The following is a 22,110-nucleotide window of genomic DNA, read 5'->3' as shown; positions in this document are numbered from 1 at the left end:
ATACTTGGACAAAGTATTGGTTCAAGAATTCTCTCACCATATCAAGTTGAAAGTATCTTCCAGGTCCTTTTTTGCAAGCCGATCGATACAGACTGCGTACCACACTGTCCATTCTAAATTTATTCCTATAGTTTATCTTAGCTTTGAGTGTCACCATGGTTAATTGCTAATCCATATTCATCGAGCATCACAAATGAGGCCTGATAGTCAGGAGATACTTCATGTGCCTTCTCATCTGCCATGGAAAGTCTCAAATTGTCTTCGGCTTTTACAGTTGCTTGATTTCTTTAAACTTGTTCAAATAAAAATATAAGACAGTTACTGCTTCATATTATCAAATAATTTGCATGCTGGTGCTCAGTAGGTAATGACTTCATTAAAAATAGCAATGTAATATAAATTGCTACCATATACCAATTGAATTGCTTTAATTGGACTGTTAAAGATATCTTTTTTGCTGTGAATGAATTTGTGTTTCTCAAAGCCCAAACTTGAATAGTGAAACCACATTTCTCTAGAATATTTCTTTAGTTCTATTTGAATAACCTCTAAATTACTGTTAGGCATGGGGTTGAAAGCTTTAACTACGAACTCTAGCCTCCTTAGTGATAAGATTACAGATGCGTGCTAACATATGCATCTTCAATGTTCGTTTTGTAATTTTTTTTCTTTCTTTCTTTCTTTTTTCCTTAGGGGAGTAGTTCTCGAGACAGGGTTTATCTGTGTAACAGTTCTGGCTGTCCTGCAATTCACTTTGTAGACCAGGCTGCCCTTAAACTCACTGAGATCCTCCTGCCTCTGTCTCCCAAGTGCTAGGATTAAAGATGTGTGCCACCACCACCTGGCTTTGTAAATTTTCTTAACACACTCCAGGAACTAGGATGTGCTATCTTTAGAAGATGGGCATGTGTCTTTTCTTTTTGAGTTCTCTTTCTTTTATAGTGGCAACCATAAGGACTGAGATCATGGTTTTCTATTTATTTGTTTGTTTGTTTATTTGAACAAATAAGTAGGAGTGAACAAATGTAATCATTAAAGGACCGTGGCAAAATTATCAAGTTCTAAGCTTAAATGGATGAGCCTAAACACTGATTATTTTATGGCAAAAAAACCAACCAACCAACCAACAAACAAACAAACAAAAACAAAAAACAAGACCAACCAACAACTCAAAACAAAAAAGTTTAATGTTGCTATTAGTAGAGCTGTCCTGTTAGTCTTTCTTTCTCTCTCTTTATTTCTTTCTTACTCACTCAGTCTTTCTCTCTGTCTCTCTCTCACACACACACATACACACACACACACACACACACACACTCAGTGTATATGTATGTGTGAATGTACATATATATATATATATATATATATATATATATATATATATATATTACAATAATGGTTGAGTCTTTCAGGTAGGTTATTTAACATTCATATCTATCACATGTGGTTGTAATATTGGTTTCATTTCCAGGGCTGCTATTCCAAGTCTAGAAGTTCTTGTCTTTATTAAACAAGAAAAATCCACAATTTCCAAATACCAAGCTCTGGGTTTATCAATACATATATTAGACAACTTTTCTGATACTGCATGTATTAAAAGTTGTTGTTTATCTTAGATTAAATAGTTTGGTCAATTGGACCACCATCTTTCATGAATTTGAATTGCTGGAGAGACATGTGTATTATAAATCACAACCAGTCATGGTCCTCCCTTCACTCTGTGCTGGAGAGCTAATGAGTATGTAAGGGTCTTCCAAATAATCTATTACCGCCTGTAGGGCTACTGCTTTCTGCATATTCAAGAAGATGATGGTAATGTTGCTAAATAAATAAATGAGACAGTATTTTTCATCCAAATGACTCATATATTTAATTTTGATACCTTGTCCATTTAATTTGTATTTATATATTATCTTCAAATATGCCAAATAGTTACACCTATCTTATAATTTAGATATCTATTGTGAATTCATTTTTAATGGCAGAAACAAGAAACAAATGAAAAACTAAACAACAATAACACAGAAACATAAAAATAGCACCCAGAAATGAGTTTGGTGAGAGTAAAATTAGAAAATATTTATAAAGCAAATAACTCAATGACTAGAACCTAATAAAAACATGACTAAACCATTATTTTCTTCCAGATAATTTTAAAATTCCAATGAAATAATAAATGAAAAGCATTTTGACTTTCTTGTTCATTTCCTTTTTTTTTCTTTTGTTTGAAACTTGGGCCTTGAGCATGCTAAGCATATGATCTTCCACTGAGCCACATATGGCTGGACAAACACATGATTTTCATTATGAGGTGAAGGAGCTTTTTCGTCTAACAATTGCACCTTATCTGAGCTAATATTTTCCTTAAAATACTATTCACACCACAATGTTTTCTTTTACCTACCTATGTCATTTGTTTACTTGGACCAGTTTTCTAATGGGTTTGCCATTAAAGACTACCAAAGATACTAACACTCTGGTAGGTAGTGTTTGTTCCATAACTTTTCTATATATGTTTCTACTGCAACTGAAAAATAAAATTTGTTGGTATATTTATACAGCTATATTAAAATCTTTAATTTCTTGCTATTATCTACTGATATTTGAAAGACCAATGAGCTCATTATTAGGCAAAAGAGAGGAAAAGAAGCAAATTTTGGAGAAGCATATTTCATGACTTTAACAACCTGGATATGTTCTGAAGAAAGAATAATACTTAGAACTTCATATTGTCAACACAAGGGAAATTAGCATGTCCATATTTGAATTTAGTACATCATTTGGCATTCTGCATAATACCATGAATATGCTGGTACATGCCTACATAACAATTTGTGGTATGAATCACATATAGTATTTTTTTGGAGTTAGCTATAAAACACATTTGGAAACCAAAAGTAACCAGATGACATTTTATTATGCAGTTGGTCTGATGTAATGTAAAATTTAATTACATAATATTTCATACACAGCTGTGACAAAACATATATGAGCTTCCAAGATTTAGGAACTAAGCTGACATTGAGATCTTTAGGCAAGATGATTGAAGTGGGCTAGCCTCTATGGATGAGTAAGAGTTTGTTAATATGTCCATAGTATCTTTTCTTAAAAACTCAAAAACCGCTCTTACTAAATGCTTCTAAGAGAAGGATATGCCCTGGGATATTTTATACAAACACAAAACCAGCAGCAAAGTAGTTTATCTGAATCACATTACAAGTTGCAGAGCCTCACATGAAGTTGGTGAGCCTGCCCTACTTTAATCTCCCTATCTCTACAAAACTCAGATATTTTTGCACTCAGTTGCTAACAAACTGTAGATAATAAAATGTGCTCATCAAACTAAGGAAGATCTGGCTTCATTTTGTGACTACATTTTCTTTGTCTAAAATTTTTTTTTTATCTGAAATGTGTTCAATGAAAAGCCGTTTTCCAACTAGAGAGAAAATTTTAATTAGAATAAAGTAAGTGAGTTACCAATTCCATCAATTCAGCAAACATTTATTGGGTTTTACGATTTATATAGCACTGTGCAAGGAGCTGGATATCCATGGGAGAATGATTTTCTTAAAGGCTTACTACATTTCTTGTACTGAGGACACATGGTGCAGTGAGAAACAAGGTCATGGCTGCTGAAGAGGTCCTTTGCAGCATCTCACACTAGTCAACACTGAGCAAGAGTGATTCAATAGGTCACTTTAATGATTACAAGTCCTTAATGATGCCCAGATCAAAGTAGGACTATTTGCTCCTACTTAGAAGGCCTCTCTGTCTGAAGAGCTACTTACTAGATCTTTGGCATTTCTTCAGATGTGTTTCAGGTGAGGAGAACATACAGAATGGAATTGCCAGGAGAAAGGTTGTCATCACATTTTTTTTTAAGGGCATCATAGTCTGCTACATCATGACAGCTTAGCCAAAACTTGAAGATACAAAACTAGCCAGGGTGTGCCATCAATATAACAGTAGGGCCGATTTTTAGAATGTTATTGGCTTGCAATGGTATGAAAGATTTTCAAAGTTATTAAAGGTAAATAAAATATGACAACCAATTGGTAGCCATAAATTAGACAGGCATAAGAGACCTCAATGTCTTCATTAGGGCAATGAGCTATCTTCCAGCTTCAAATTTTTCTGCTAAATTTTACCCTTCAAAGAAAACTAATGTTCTGTTGCATGTGGAATCAAGAAATATTGGCTGAAAAGACAGTTTAACAGGTGCTTGTTGTCAAATCTGACCACTTGATTCTCTACAACTCACATAATAGAAGGAACAAATAGACCCCTACATTTTTTAACTACACACACACACACACACACCGATATCCATGCAACCCAAAATAAATAAATAAATTTAATAAAAAAAAAACTAAATCACATGTGAGCTTATAAAATATGTTGTAAAAGTTGTATACAGAAGGAGGGAAGGCACAGGTAACGAGGGATGGAGAAAACAGCATTGGTTATTGATAGTTCTACAGTTCTTATATGTGTTGCATTCAATGTTTCCCTAAACTTGGAGTCAATAAAATCAGAATATCAATATAATATATACTCACAAACAAATCCTTGTTCTGAAACCTATCTTAAGATAATAAATGAATTGTTTTTCTAAAAGAAAACATAGAAAACTGAAACCAACAACTAATTTTAAGAAATGTTAAATTTGGGCACGTGAGAGATGGTTCAGCAGGTGAAGATGCTGTTGTCAAGTGCTATGACTGGAGTTTAGTCTCCAGGAACAGCGTGGAGAGAGGGAAGAAGTGGTTCCTGCAAACTGTGCTCTGGCCTCCCGATCTGTAGCACATGTCCATAGAGGCACATATGTAAGTGTGGGCTGACACATCTGTGTACACATATAACACACACACACACACACACACACACACACACACACACACAGAGAGAGAGAGAGAGAGAGAGAGAGAGAGAGAGAGAGAGAGAGAGAGAGAGAGACATGCACACCAATGCACATACAATAAATGAATAAATATAAGAAAAAATTAAGTCAAACAGTTTCTGATCTTGGAGCATTTTAATCATTGTCTTTTTTTTTGTTGATGTTGAAACATTGACAAATGATCTTTTGTAGCACTGCACAGTTCCACATTAAAATAATACTGATGCTACTCTGCTCATTATTAGTTAGATAAGACACTAATGTCTAAAATGGCTGAGTGACTTGATAATGTGGACCAGGCATCGGCAATATGTCAGTTTTATCTCATCATCTCATATTTAGTCTTTTCGTGTAACTTCCTTTAGACACTTTTGCCCAGTTATTAACGTGCTTTGTAGAGCCAAGTCACTTGCTTCTGTCATTAGAGATTGGCAAAACATACTTCATGTGTTTGAAAAGAAACAAATTTAATTTTAATGGGAATATATTTGGACTGATATGATATCACAGTGCATGTTGCAACATCACATTTTGAAGAATAGATGCTTCTCAATTTTACTTTCTTGTAAAGAGATAGAGTCATGCTCAGTGCACCCCCTCATTTCACTTCAGCCACTAAAGTATGTGTACTCAATGACATGTAACTGAATGCCTGAAAATGTTTATTAACAGAATTTTGTGTGCTGAGCTCCAGCTGGCATGGCCAACCAAACCCCTGACTGAGCATTGGAAAGAGGAGAGGCAGATAAATGCCCTGCAAACAGACTCCCGGTATTCCTATACAGACATAGATAACAGAGCATTGATGCCAGCCACAGTTCGGGACCAGAGATTCTCTGTAACCAAAGTGAAATTAAAGCAGACAAAAATGAATGATCATCTCCATTCTATCTCATAGAGGAAGAGAGAGAGAGAGAGAGAGAGAGAGAGAGAGAGAGAGAGAGAGAGAGAGAGAGAGAGAGAGAGGAAAGGGGAGAGAAAGAAGAGAGAGGGAGAGGGGAGAGAGAGAAAGACTGGCAGAGAGAGGGGGAAAGGGAGAAATATGGAGAGGGAGAGTTCAAATTCCTCTAAATAGATGACAACAGCTAAGTATTGTGCCCTATGGAAATGTTCTTTTGGTCAAGTGATGCCATGGGAATGACTACAACACACATTATCTTTTCTGGATGGGATGTTGAATGTTTCCAACAGCTTCAACTCTAGACATTCTTCTCTCCCTTCTCAAATGTTTGAAATTCACCCAAATCCAGTTCTCTATCATTGTTCTTCTACACCTTGGTAATACAGACTTGAAGAAGTTATTCAGGTACCCTGAATTTTCTCTTCTTCATCTAAAGTAGTGGCTTAAAGTATGTTCTTGCAATAACTAAACATGCTTATTTCATAAACTATTTAATGAAATTGTATAAAGTATAAATTGAATATATAACATCAGAAGACTATTGTATATACTATAATATTATTATTATAATGAAATAAAATCTTGAAAAACTGAATTTTCACACTACTGAATCCTTACATTAATGAATAAAGGCACATTAGTATTCTGGTACAAAAATGATCATTGACTCTGAGGTCAAGAAATAGTGACATGGGCAAATATCTGCATGTCTGCTAGAAACACAGACTCACAGAACCAACCTCATTTATCTTGAAACATATCCATTATCTTCATCAGATCTCAAGTTTTCTGTATGTATATTAGAGTTTGAGAAGAATGCAATTCATAACATAAAATGATACATATTTTCTTAGTGTTACTGAGTAGCTGTGATGTTCCTGGTACTGTGATATGGTCTTTTATGTCCATTAGCTAAACTACTGATTATGGTCAAAATGAGTAAACTGTCAGGGAATTAAAGCAACTCAATTTAAAATTTTCTGAATTAATTTTCAGATTAAGACTTTTCTGAAGCCCACTCATGTTTTCCATCATTTGATGTCATGTTTTTGTTTCACTGAAGATTTCAGAACTTTCAGATTGGAGAGTCTAGTTAAGGTATCATTTACAGTTTGTGGAAAGGGTACAGGAAAAAAGTTGGTAATTATAGTGAGACTACAGCTAAAACAATGAAGTAGAAGGTGGAAGTTAAGAGACTCAAGAGTCAAGATGAATGCATTGACTGAAGTTAATATAAGCACAGTAAGTCCATATAGCTAGGAAATTTCCTCATGGAACAAACTAAAAACAAAACAAAACAGAAAAAACATTGTACTATTACTTGTTCCTTCTCAGATTGATTTCCCATTGACCAGTCTACACCAGAATCCATAGCTGTAGTCTATGTAGGAGTCCTTGCTACCACATACAGCACAGGTATTCTATTAGTCAAGGTTCTTTAGAGAAACAGAATCAGTAGCATGAATGGATATATATATATATATATACACATATTAAATCGTAATAATCTGAATAGTAACAACTGTCTCGCACTGAAGAAGTTGAAAATCCAACTAGTAGTTATTCAGTCCATGAAGTTGGGTGCTGTAGCACTCCCAATCTGTTACTGAAAACCTGGAGAGTTTTACTTGAAGAACCACTTGTCCTCAATTAATGATGGCACTCCAGAAAAGCAGGTTCTGACATCCTCAAAGGAAGCAGTAGCAGCAGCAAGAGGATAAATCACATCACTGGCAAGAGGGGAAACTATGAAAGCAAAAGGTGGATAACCATCCTTTTGTCATGTCCTTTTTACCTGGGACATAACCGGATGATGTTGCCTACATTTTCTCTGGGTCTTCTCACATCAAATAAGTTAATTAATAAGGACAATTACTTAGTTGAATTTTGCTAAACAGGTAATTTTAACTTGTGGCAAATTAACATTAAAGCCAACCATCAGAGGGAAATATGGAAAGAGAAATTAAATAGAACACACAAAACTAGACATGTTTTTTGATAAGTTTATGAGAAAATGCATCATACAGTTGGAAAACCACAGCAATACAAAAACACGTGTGATCATATGCACAGAGACAGAAATTAAAATTTAAACATTTGCATTGTCCATGGTGTTTGGCTAAATGATTATCTCTTAACATTTTAATTTTTGTCACATTAACATTGTTTGTACATTTTAATATAACCACAAAGCAGATAGTACTAAAAAAACTTATGATGAAAAATAGAGGTAAATACCTTACATCAGTATGGTGGTGATTTTATACTCATTGAAGTATTGCTTAGAACATTTTTTTTTCTGTGTATATAAATTAGATGTGATAAAACAATTTTTGTGATTTACAAAATTCATATATTATCTATTGATTACATGTTGCAAGTTCTGGGTAATTACTTTTGTTATCTCTTTATCACCACTTCTTCACCTTACTTTCCTAATACTCACATATCTCAGTTATTGTATAAGATCAATAGAGTGCATATTGATGCAAATTCTAATTAGAAGAAAAGTACTACACAATCACTCTTAAATATCACTTTTCCTAGGATGTATAACTAGCACATTTTATTTATATAAATGATGGTTGGAGTAGAAATTTCAAGCAGAAATAGTCCAGAATACATGACAACTGTTCAATAAGAGTTATGCACAGAATTGCCCAAGATGCTCTCTTGCCTCTGACTTCCAGTAAAGGACTTTGCAGAATCCTGAACTTCAGATGTCATGTTCTCAGAACAATGGCAAGGAGAGACTCCACTGTTCTGTTACTCCAAGGTCTTTTGAGCACATTCAGTGAGGTAATGGCATAATTCTCTAAATCACAGAGTTGTAGTCACAAAGCTGGGGCCCTAAATGGTGTTCCTTCCAGGGACAGCTGAGCTGGTAAAGCAGACCTGAGTGAGTGCTGCTATATTATATTCCTATATATTAAGCCTCTGGTGACATCTGGTGAAAAGCTGATGATTAAATATTTTTATTTCTTGAAATTCCTGTGGATTAAAAGTGTGAGTCTTTTTTCCAAGTCTGGTATCTCTCTTGTTAAATTTCAAATGCACAGACTCTGAAAGGAATAACTAAGGGGGAACCTCATGCATGATTGGTGTTGTTTTCATGATATTGCTTCAATAAATAATGCTCTAAGAAGCCTGAACATGTGGACTTCTAGACTGTTTGTACTTGTTTCTTGACAGCAAGAAATGCTCCATTCACGTTCTAACCCATAATTGAGGCTTTCACTTTAATGCCACAATTTATGTTGGCTGTTCTCCTCAAAACCTACAATCAAAATTTGAGATCGCTGAAATCCATGGAAATCTATTTTCCATTCTTTTGATGCAGAACCAAATTTCTGATATCCTATGAGGTTATTTCCTTCTAACCCATATTTTCATTAGTGTAAAATTTCCAATACTTTACACAAAAGGATGTTTATGTAACTTTTATCTATTCCAGGTATGTCATTTTACTTCATTGATAATGACATTTGTTATAGATATATTACAATAAGAACTCTGAATTCTTTGTACAATATATTTTAGGAATAATATTGTTGTTGAGTATAATACTATGAAAGCTAGTCTTATCTCAACTTGACACACAAACAAACTAGAGTTATCTGAAAGCAGAGAACCTCAATATAGAAAATGTTTCCAGATGATTTATCTGTATGTCATTTTCTTAATTCGTGATTGATGGGAAAGGGCACAGGCCATGGTGTGTGTAGAGTGCTGTCTCTGGGCTGGTGTTCCTGGATTCTATGAGAAAGCAGGTTTAGCAAGCCATGAGAACAAGCCAATGAGCAGCACTTTTCCAAGGCCTGTGCATCAGTTCCTGCCTCCAGGTTCCTGTCCTGTTTGAGGTTCTCTCCTGACTTCTTTCAGTGATGAACAGTAATATGGAAATGTGAGTAAAATAAAAAAAATAAACGTATCCCTCCCCAAGTTGCTTTGGTGGTGTTGTTTCATCACAACCATTGAAACTCTCGGTAAGACAAATATTATATGTAATTAACATGTTGTTCATATGACCTGTCGGTCTGTTTGAAGATAATAAAGACTGTCTCATTTCCTTTGAGATTCTAAGTATTTAGAACTGTATAAACGTGGATGTTCTGTATGTAATGTGTGCAAGTGTATGTGTGTGTGTCTGTTATATATAGGTGTACCTGTGTATTGGACTGTTCGCTATTGCCTTTTTTCTTAAACTTTTTAGTTTTTTCCCCATTAGTTTTCACTTTTGTTACCCTGTCTACAATTTTCATTAAGATTCCAGATTTCCAAGTATTTTTGCTGGGTTTTTTTTTTTTTTTTTTGAGGCAAGGTCTTTCCATGTAACCTTGGTTAATCCAGAACTTTCTAAGTAGATCATGCTTGTCTCAAAGTCATAGAGATCCACCTGCTTCTGCCTCCAAAGTGCTGAAATTAAAGGTGTGCAATACTATGCCCAGTTACTTCCCAAGTATTTTAAATCGTCTTTTCTTTTTTTTCTTTTCAGATTTCTTTCCACATGTACTTTCAATTTTTTAAAGATTGTAATGGCAAAAGATGTAGGCATTTTATATACTTATATACATAATTTATCTATAAAATATTATTTTAAATTTTATATGCTACATAGTTTTTACAAGTACCTGGTTATTTTACAGGTATCTCATGTTGAAAATTTCCTCAATATCTGTTAGAGTCTTGATTTCCCATTCAACATATTACTACAGTATTTTACTATTATTTGCCCTGGAATAAATATTTAATTTATTTTATTTATGCAAATGATTATTTGCAAAAAATCTCACCTAATGTAAAGTAACTCCTTAGTAGCACGAAAGTACAGAAATATTCAAGGTTATGGCTTGCAGGTTTCTTTAAATAAATAACTTTGTAAAATATCAGACTTCAAAGACCAAGTTCACATAATGATAAGGATAAACATTTTGAAGCTCTGTCATTCCAAGGGAAGGACTTGTGTTCAAAACACTTCTGGTAATATAATGACATCAATATCCACATCACAGAGTGTTGTTATTATTTCATAGTGACCCTCAGTTTATAGTCTACATATAATAGACTGATATCTTTGGGGGATATGTTTCTGGGGCTTGTCAATGTCACTCACTTTACCATGTTAGACAGTATTCCTTTTCCACAGGAGAGCCTAACCCACAAGATCAATTGTATCAAGACTAAGAATCTACGGTACCATAATCCATAAACACATTTAGAAATACATGGCTATTGTGAGTTCTCAACACCCCCACACCCAACTTCTGTCCAGACGCACTTCTCCACAGCAACTTCTACAGCATGATGTAATGTCTCAACACAGGCCCAGAGGCACAGAGCCACGTGACCATCAGGCACAAACTTTAAAGTGTGAACTACAAATAAATCTTTACTACTTTCAATTGTTTCTCCCGATGTTTCATATAAAATAAAACTAGTTAGTGAGTCAAGACCTTAACACTGGGTATGCTAACTGTTGTGAAATAGTTTCCTCTGTGATTAAAATCTGTCTTGGAGGAAAGCTGCTTATGACACAGGACACTGGGAAGAAGACTAAACAAGAGACAGTCTACTGAGGTGGTTTTCAAACTTTCTGATTTTGCAACCCTTTAATACAGTTCCTTCTATTGTGGTGACCCCAATCATAAAATTACTTTTGTTGCCACTTCATAACTGTAATTTTTAAAATTTTCTCCCAAAATATTTATTTAAGAATGAAATGGTCCAATTTCATGACATTTACCTTTTAGGAGAAAAGGTTCAAAAGTATATTCAGCTTAAATTGGCAAGGTCACATTAAAGAATACCAGTTATAAAGCAACATATTTAAAAAGAGAAGTAAATTTTTGTAGAAAACTCTTAAAGAATAACAAAATATTTTATTCATAATTACAACAAACCTGCACTTTAGTCTGTTCTTTTTATAAAATATCTTTACTTTTTCTTATCCCTATATCTTTCTTGATTTCTTTTTCTAAAATACTTGGAAAAACTTGCTGAGCCCAAGCTGTGTGGAGGTTTCAGCCTAACATTTCCTTAGCTGCTCACTGTCAATCTTCCCTGAGTGACAGTTTTCTTAGCTCTTTACTTGTCCATAAAGCATCTAAGAAAGAAATGAAGGCTTACACTTCTTTCTTAGGAGTCTTCTGTAGAGTGTTGACTCTCTGATGTCTAAAGTTCTTATCCTTCCTTTTTGAGTTCCTATATAAAGAATATGGACCTCCAAAGCCATGGATATAGCCATTGTCCTTCGCAAACAAAACAAAAAAACAACAAGAACAACAACAAAAAAAAAAACCAAGATTAGCTTGAAGATCAATAGTTCAAGTATGAATCATTTCATAAGATCACTTCATAACTATAGTTTTGTAACATATAGTAATGTAAATATTTCTGGAGATAGAGGTTTGCCAAAAGAGTCGTGATTCCCAGGTTGAGAACCACTGGTCTAAGTGCAGGTGAAATATTCCATCTTGAAGAGAAACTCCTTAAATTCAGGAACTAAAAAACTCAGGGACTTCTGGAAGTTTTTGAAACTGGTCAGATAGACCAGTCTTGAGCATAAATAACTGTAAGTGCTGTAGAGAGACAGTCAGAGAAGCTGAGTTACCTGGTAGTAGGGACCAGTCCAAGCTACCTGAAAGAAGCAAAGACTGTCTACGCTGCCTGGAGTGGCTCTGACCAACCACCAACCACAGCTCTGAGCAACCTAGGGAGGATGATCTCCAACCTGTTTATCTGCCTGTAGTTTGAGCAGTGTGTTCCAGGTTTTCAGTTTTTGTGAGCTGTCCCTAAGTGTGGGGTGGGCTTTTGTTGATACAGCTGTCTTTGAGTCATTTATGCTCCTGTAAGCAAACTCTCACCCAGAAGTAACCCCAATAAAACACATTGGTTCACTAAGTCAGACTTTGGTGGTACCCTCGCTTTGCTCTGTCATCAGTTGTTTATCTGGGGTGAGTAGATGTTTGTACATGTCTCCCCAGAAATATGCTCACAAAACAGGAACCCAGAAAGTTGGAACTATAGTGTAAATTCAAGTCATTATTCAAGACCTTTACCTATTATGACTACAGTCTTTATAAAAGAGGAACATGGATTTCAGCCCGAATGGGTGTATCTACCACACAACACCTGCACCCAGGTTTTAGAGAACATCAAAAGGAGAAGGGGCATAAAGATCATAAGAGTCAGAGGGCCAGAATATCTGCTGTAAGATTTCTTCTTACAAAAGTGTCTTCTTCTAGAAATGACAAGGAAGCTATGTCCATCATACCTGAACAATATGACTGCCTAAAGAACATCTGAACAGCTGTAGCGGTGCACTCCTTTAATCTCAGCACTCCAGAGGCAGAGCCAGATGGATCTCTGTGAGTTTGAGGCCAGCCTGGTCTATAGAGCAAGATCCAGGACAGGCACCAAAACTACACAGACAAAGACAAACTCTGTCTCGAAACACACACACACACACACACACACACACACACACACACACACACAAAGAACACTTGAACAAAGACAACACCATAAGCATGTAAACATGAAGGGGAAAGTCTCACTGAACCCCACCACAAGACAAAAAACTACAAACAACTAATGAGTACTGAGAAAAGAAGAATTAGTCTTTCCCAGGGATGTGTCTCCAATTAGCTATCATTACCAAGTGGTCATTGCTGTGGGACAGTCTTTCTGTATGCTGTGAATATGTATTGCTCCTATTGGTTAATAAATAAAGCTATTTTGGCCTATGGTAAGGCAGAATAAGAGTCAGGTGGGAAATCTGAACAAAGATAGAGGGAGAAAAAAGGCAGAATCAGGGGGAGCAGCTGTCCAGCTGCACAGGGAACAAGATACCAGCAGACTGGTAACACCATAGCCACATGACCAAATATAGATTAATAGAAAGGGGTTAATTTAAGATGTCAGAGTTAGCTAGCAATAAGCCTGAGCCATAGCTCAAACAGTTTGTAATTAATATTAAACCTCTGGCTGGTTATTCGGGAATAGGCAGGCAGGAGAGATTTGTCTGTTTACAGGTCAGTGCTGAAATTATATACATACAATCAAAACTAAATTTGCACACACACACAGCAATAATAATCAAAACTAAGCAGCAATGAACTTGAGAGAGACTGATGGACTGAGGGGATTATGAGGGATGGAGAAAGAGAAGATAGGAAAGGCTGAGGGAGAAAAGGGAATTTAGAAAATGATGTAATTATATTTCAATGAAAATAAATTTAAAAAAGGGAACACACCACGGGCAGATGAAAGCAGTGATAATATGAGGCTCCTGAAAGCCAAAGAACACAAAAGAATGAGAAGCAAAACAGAAGTTAGGTTAAGCAACATTTAACACCTCACAGCCTTGCAAAGGAAGCTATTCTGCAGACATTGTGAAAAATATGCTGACTGCAGTCAGGATGTGTTTCTGCTCTGTTAATACTTAACACAACCTGTTTATTTTTATGACCATTGGTTTCCTCATCTATAAATAATCTCAGATTATTGGAATAAATGAGCAGTGTGTTTCCTTAAAATGTGGATTTTACGATATATTTTTACAGGAAAAATAGTAACTGGATTGGAAACAATAGGCAATGATAACATCTTTCATTATTACCCCCAAATATGCATAATATAGAATATTCATTGATGTCACATACCATGTGTAATAAATTAAAACTTCACAGTGTATTTTGAAAAGTATGTCTATACATACACTCAAAATCAACCACATTCACAGTGGATATACACATTGAATATTGAGTAGTCATTTCTATCTCATAATCACAAAGCAGATAAGTAAAATCCTCTTGTGAGAAAGGTGTTGATATTACTTTGCAGAAAATGTGCATTATCTCTCTAAGGGCTCTGAAAGAGTATAAGGTTTTTCTCTAAAATGAGAACTCTATAAGATGAGTATTCTCAGCATTTGGTGCTACTAAATATTGCCCAAATAAATTAAAGTTAAAAAATAAATGTTGGCTTCCTATTGTAATTTAAATTTCTTCTCCCTCATATTTTCTTGGGCAACAATTACTTCATTGATGACATGAAGGGGAATTTATTGATATAGATGTATATAATTTATTGATATATACATAAACATAGTAATACTGTGTCTTTCCAAAAGATATAACCTTTAAATTAAATATGAGGTATGTGATGTATGTGCACTTCATACATTCAAATTAATAACAGCATTGCAAACTGAAGTTCAGAAATACAATGTGTCACACAGATGTGAACTTTAGGTATATCCATCTACTACATGAAAGTATAAAGATATATTAACAGCAAGGGCAGTCAATGGTAATAAGATGACTAAATAACATCAGTTACTTATGTGCTTTGTATAATCCTATTGAGAAATACTTTACTGGCAAAAGTGAGTTAATGAAGTTTGGTGTTCAACAATAATATATTGCATTCTTAACCTCCAAATGTGGTGTGTTATAATTAATATTAAAACTATCATTTTATAAATCATGCCCTCTACCAAATTTGGATTTGTTGTTTCAATATTTTGCATAAAAAGAAAAAATAAAAGCTGAGTGACAGAGATGAAACTGAGATTGAGAGAAGAAGAAAGAGGGAAGGAGGAGGGACCATGGAGAGATGAGGGGAGAGGAGGAGGGAAAGGGTGAAAGAGATTGACACAATTGAAACCTGAGTGGAAGAAGTTGTTTTCATTTCTAAAATTCCTAGGTGATAGGGTCTTCTCAGGCATGCATTCAGATAAAACTTCAACATACTAATCAAAGACTAGAAAATAGAAATTAAATTTTATTTTAGAATTACAAAATGATTCTTCAAAATGATTTCAGATACCCTGTTCACAAAGATAATGTGCAAATCCCTGAACAAAGTTATCCCTTTTTAGTAGATAATTTTTAGTGTAGCAGTTCAAAGCTTCCTGGGATGAAGTTTAATCGCCAATGTGAAATATTAGCGGTACTTTGTAAGTTCATAGAATGACATAACATTCTTAGAGGGGAGCCTACTAAGGGCCACCTCATGAGTACAGACAGGAAGACCAGGTAAGCACATATATGTATGCTTTTGCATTCTTTGTCTCTAGTTAGCTATGTGGTAGACAGTGTTATCAAAAGACAATGATATCATCATATCTTGTGTCTCTGGATCTTGGACATCTAGGACTCTTTTTTTTTTAACTCTTTTTATTTATTCTTTGTATCTTTCACATCATGAGTCTTGATCCCATTCATTTTCCAGCATAGATGCGCTCTGCCCTTGTAGGCCCCTGCCTCAGATAAAATTTAAGGGAGGAAAAAAAAATTGTGGTGAGCCACAAGAATATATTATAGAGATTCAGCTGTGTATTAAAGCTATACTTTGAAAGGCCAAAGGTCTGTCAAAAGGCAAATCATTTATTATGAATATTTGGTGTTACCCAGCCTTTAATATTTCAGCTGTCTTCTGCTATGAAATTCTTGTGTGTCCAAATTTTCCCAGACTAGTTGGAAAACAGCTCAGCTCCTCAGACCTGCTGAACTTCTAGGTAACTAACTTCCCTGCTGGAACCAGTACTTGGATAAAGTCAAGTAGGCAAAGACAAGCTTGCTGGAGATACATAGCTTTGTTTCTTGTGCTAATGAAGCTCAGACCATCCTCTCACCTTGAGGCCAAGTGGCTCTGCAGAGCAATTGACTGAGAACAAAAGAAGTTTTTACATATCAAGATGGAAGGTACAGCAACATTCCTGAGGAGGTAGAGAACCTTGTGTGAGGGAGAGAAGAAACAGGCATTTTCTGTAGAGCAGACAGAATGGAATGGCCAAGGAGAAGAGAATAACACAGAGGTAATGTAGATGATAAGACAGAACTCTTGAGCCAGGAGTGAGAGCAAGTAGAGATGGAAGGAGAAGAAACAGAGGATGAAGATGAGTCGGGAAGCATCAGAGCTTACTCATTAGCAGGATTATGAGAGGGAACGGGATGGAACTGAAGCTATGGGGACAGGATTTCATCCCAGAGAAATAAGGTAGACAGATTAAAAAGTTTGGTGTATCTAGATTTACTCTTGTCCTGAATGCCTGATGTAGCTGTAGCTGAATTGATAGAATTTTGTTTTAGAGGAATAAAGTTAACAGACATAAGAGCATAGTGTACGTAGATTTTTTTCCCTCAGATATCCCACACCAGACGTAGCAAAATCCCTGGACCCTGGGTAACCCATAAAGAATAAAAGAGGGAAAATATTGTTGTGGAAGCTGTAATGTGACATAGTGAATCACACAGGAAACTGTTTTTTCCATGTATCTGTTTGCAAGTGTTCATTGCAGTGAATCATTGGTGTGGTTGGAGGCTTCTGGTATCTGCTACACTAGGATTCTTCTTGACATTAATCTGTTTTTCTCTGTAAAGTGACCTGACTCAGGTATTTTATTATAGAGGGAAAAAAGTAATAAAATAATCATGCCTCTTTCTATCTGTTTTATGCCCTATTCTGAATATGTATATAGAATTATAAGAAAGAGCAACACCATCAAAATAAAACCACATAAACAGATGCAAAATGCATATATTTTGAGCATAGCTAGCCATTTACCTACTTTAGGGTTCTTCCTACTTGATACTGACTTCTGCCTTAACTATATATCTTCTTTAACTTATTTTAGATATTCTATTCATTTAGATTTATTTTGTCCTTTCTTGGAAAGGATAACCTGATTTCTCCATAACAAAATACTTTGCTTCACTGATAACTTGGATTTGTTCTTCAGGTCAGATAACTACCACTCCTTTATCTATTTCTAGTATATTTCAATGAGTCCTGTTGCATCATGTTTCTTGATTGATGTCAGAAGCCTAGATGGCTGCAGCCCCTAACAATTACTAGTAGAACAAAATAGTTGGAGAATACTTTTCTTATTCTTTCCTTTTCTTCTATTAAACAAGACAACATCTTCAAAGTAGATATTGAGGCACTGAAGGGTGAAATTGGCAGCTTTGTGATAAGAGAGATAACTGGAAATAGCCCACATAATTTGTATTTAAGGCTGGAAATACCGTATCAATCACGAGTGTGGTATTTCACTATAGAACACACTGGGGATTTGTATTAGTTGGAGTTCTCTAAAGAATATAACCAAGAGAATAAATATTTTTATGAAGGGGGTTTTCAAGATTGCTTCACAGATATATGGTGGATGACTAGTTCAAGGATAGGTATCTCTTTGCTGGACAGGCTGAGAACAGGTAGCAGCTCAGTCAAAGAGAATGGATAATTCAGCTTGCCTTATCTGGTGTTCAAGGCAAAGAGGGCTCCTGGAGAGCCATTGGTTTTCAGTCTACCACAGAAAGCCAAATCACCTGGGCTCAGTTATGGAAGGGTGCAGGTATTGGCAACAGCAGCAGAATAGATATACTAAAAAGCATTGAGGGAATGTAAGGAATTCCTGCTGCTTTTCATTGAGACCTCTTTATCTCTCAGCTAGAATGTGCATCTCTGGAGAGGGTCCTTTCCCCCGCAGTTAATCATTTTTGGAAAAATCCTGTATACCCACCCAAAGGCTTTCCTCTTTGTTGGTTATATCCAACCAGTTGATAATCAAGATTACTAATCACAAGGTCATTTCAAGGGAGGAGCAAAAGGGTGAAATAACTGACATCTCATTTAGGTCTAAATTGTATTAGCTGAATCTCAGAGTTCTTTACCTAGCAGGATGAAATAAGTTTTAATATAAAAAATAAATTTGCTTCTAGAAGACCACCACTGAAGAAATAATGGAGACGTACATGTTCTTATCATACTATTTCTTATGTAGTCAGGATTATTGTCTACTAGGTCATTGTGCAGTCCTTTAGTCTATAAATGCATTTCTATGCAAAAAGTATGCACAAAGGATTGCAATTATGGCTTGGCATGTGACAGCAATCACAAAAGGATAGGGCACCAATGGGCGGGCAGAGGGACACATATGATTCTATCTGCTTTACTACTGAGTCCCAGTTGCTTGGCAGGTTGCCAAACCAAAACATAAATAAATAAATGTTTCTTACATAAGTGAATTTGAGTGTAAGCATTTTACATTGTGTCCTTATTTTCAAAATATTTAGTTATCAGCATCTATTAATCGCATTCTTTTTCTCCTTCCCTTTCTGTTTGTATCTTCTTCTGCGTTTTCTTCCTCCCTATACTCTAATATTCCTCTCAGTTTATCCATTTCTCAATCCCTTGATATCACTCTCTCCTCTCCCTTTCTCTCTTTTCCACACTTTCTTTCTTCCTTTCTTCCCTTTATTGGAAGATTATGGCTAACCAGTGTTAAGGCTAAAATAAATAGGCCCATTAATACATATTTTGTAAATAATGAAGGAGTGTTGGTTGGTGATCATGATATTCAGATTGTATCCAATGTATTTTCATTTAATCAAACTCTCTCACACATAATTTCACTGCTCATTCTCAATCCTAAGACTGATTTCGTCTATAATTTTTATGAAAATATTCAAAAAAAGTTTTCAAATTGAAATCTCTTCCATGTGTGAAATTTGTGTGTAGTTTTGTTATTTATCTATCAATGTGACTCACTGGATCCAGGCCATAGATTGCTTTCTTCCTTCCATCCTTCCTTCCTCCTTCCTTCTTTCCTTTCTGTTTCCTAGTGTCTCTCCCTCTCTCTCTCTCTACATCTCTGTCTCTTTCTGTTTGGGAACATTTCATGCGATCTAGGTTAGATTCAAACTTCTTATGCAACAGGGAAGACCCTGTACTCTGGACTCTCTGGTACCTTAGTGCTGAGATTTTACAGATCCATCTCTATCTTCATTTATAAGTGGTGCTGGAAATGGAACCTGGTGCTTCTTACATGCCATGAAAGTATGCTACCAAGTGACTTAAATTATCTATATACCCACCCATTGGCTACATTTCCAAACACATTTTCTCTGCACTTTCCATGTCCAATTCCATGGCTACTCTGTATCTTGGTTTTAGTGGTTGTCTTTTCTTATGATGATCACTAATTTTAATGGGTTAGCATTGAGCTGAACCTTTAAAATACATTAGTGGCTTTGGATGGACTGGGAGGTCCTTAGAATAAATGTCTCAACATAGGGCATTGTGCAATACTGTTAACCTTCAGAGAAGTTAGGGTATCAGCCCTGTAATTTATAGTTGGAAAACTGCCTGAAACGGCATGAAGTTTGAAATAATTTTTTAAAAAAGTATCCCTAAGTTGAGCTCATATTCCAGTCACTGAAGCAAAGACAATCATAGTTACATAAGTTTGGTTGAACACCAAAACTAGTGGTCAAGTGAAAAAACAGAAGTCAATTGAGTAACTCTGAAGAAACAATGAACAGAGTTTTAGATAACTTTTCATCTTAAAATGTATACTCTGCTTTCATCTACCTTTTATTACTTTCTGCAAATTATCTCTATAGAGGGTTATATGTAAAGTAAGGAGATAGTTCAAATATGAAATCATTTTCAAAATATGCTTTGCATTCCACTTTTACATATTTCAAACAAGTGGAGTATGATCTCCTTGCAAAAAGAGCAGGCAGTCTATTTATCATGTTAATTCCAAGGCTAAATGTATGACCTGAGCCCAGATGAGTGCCAGTGAATTTTGGTTGGATGAGTAAAAAATTATCACCAGACAGCAACTAAAACATTACTTGAGTAAGTGAAAAGTGATGTAATTATGATGAAACTGCCCAGAAGATTTTACTGAAATATTTTACTGAGCTAGATAAATTAAGATGACAACAGTTCCTTCTTCCAATTCACAACTCTGTATCTCTCTGCCAGGTATGATATCAGCAGCATCCTAAGAGGCACTCAGTAATCCTCCAGTGACTTTGGAGATAAGTTTCCAAAGAAGTGCTCTTGCGAGGAGGAGAATGATTTCATGCTGAATTCCACCCACTTCTGACAGGGGCTTACACTATTCCCTGAAGCAGGAGGCGCTGCCTAACAGCAGCCAAGAAAGTCGGCAACTGCGGGGAGATTCCCCCACCTGCTGATGATAGACGAGTTTTTAGAATGGAGTTTATTGATCCTTTGTAAGTGAATGTTGCAATTGTGAATTCTCACTCCATGATGTGGAAGCAAAATCCACCCTAAGAGAAGCCATGCCTTCCCCACTAAGCTGACTCTATTGAACGACTTGACAAGGTCTCCCCATTCTTTAGTGATGTATTCCTGGAAAAAAAAAAGCCTTTCCAGTAAATGTGAGCCCATTTGGAGTGAATCATGTAGTTACCTATCTCTTGCAGAAGCAGGTCCATTAGGCAATATCTTTGAGGAGGGGAAGTACTATGGGCTTAAGCGTCAAAATAAATTACTTGCTCAAGATGTCTGCTTGGAAAATTCTCAAAGTAAATTCTGTTTCATGAAATCAGCGGTTCTCAAGAGTTAGAAAGTTTTGTAGTGGTAATTAGATGCTTTAAGAGCAAGCACCAGTCTGAAACAGAATCAAACGGAAAAGCTTAGAAAGAGTTCAGAAATCACTTGGTGGTATATGATCTCTTAAATCCCTGCACAAATTTTCCTCTGTACAGGTTCTGTTTGCAACTAACCTCTGACACCAGCCACTTACTTACTCTCACACAGTTATGTGCTTATAAGTAAAGAATTTTCAATGCCTGTCTTCTATGCAGATCCTGTGGATACAACGATCAATACTGGTGACTAGGGTGACTGTGTGCAAGCTAACTGATGGAGACAGAAGAGGTATTCAGTGAGTCAGTGAGTATAATTTAAATGGTTGTTATGCTGGCTTTGCTGTTGACTTGACATAAGTGAGAGTTATCCGAGAAGAGGCAATCACGATGAGAAAAATGTCTCTATTAAATTGGCCTGTTGGGGCTTCAATTCTTTCTTCTGCACAAGTCATGTTCTTCCTCCTCAGAGCTCCCTGTACCATCCCATCTAGTTCAAACCCATACTACATCACTTAACAGTGTTTTGCCGTCTTAGAACTTGATTCTTTCATCACTAGGACAACGTGCAGTTACTACTATTAGTCATTTTCTTAATTAGTGCTTGGTGGGGTAGGGTCCAGTTCATTGTGTGTGGTACCACCCCTGGGCAGATGGTCCAGGGGTATATAAGAAAGCATACTGAACAGGTCATGGGAGCAAGCCAGTAGACAGCACTCTTCCATGGCCTCCACATCACGACTGCCTCCAGGTAGCTATCCCACTTGAGTTCTTCTTGCCCAGATTTCCCTCAGTGATGGACTGTTACCTAGAAATGTAATAACGAAATGAAATACGCTGTTCTACAGAAGCTTGGACAATAAGAATGCTGAGGTCAGTGCAGATGATGAAGGCCT

The sequence above is a fragment of the Peromyscus eremicus genome, chromosome 5, assembly GCF_949786415.1.
Source record: "Peromyscus eremicus chromosome 5, PerEre_H2_v1, whole genome shotgun sequence".
NCBI classification, from domain to species: Eukaryota; Metazoa; Chordata; class Mammalia; order Rodentia; family Cricetidae; genus Peromyscus; species Peromyscus eremicus.
Note: the sequence above shows the minus strand (reverse complement) of the source record.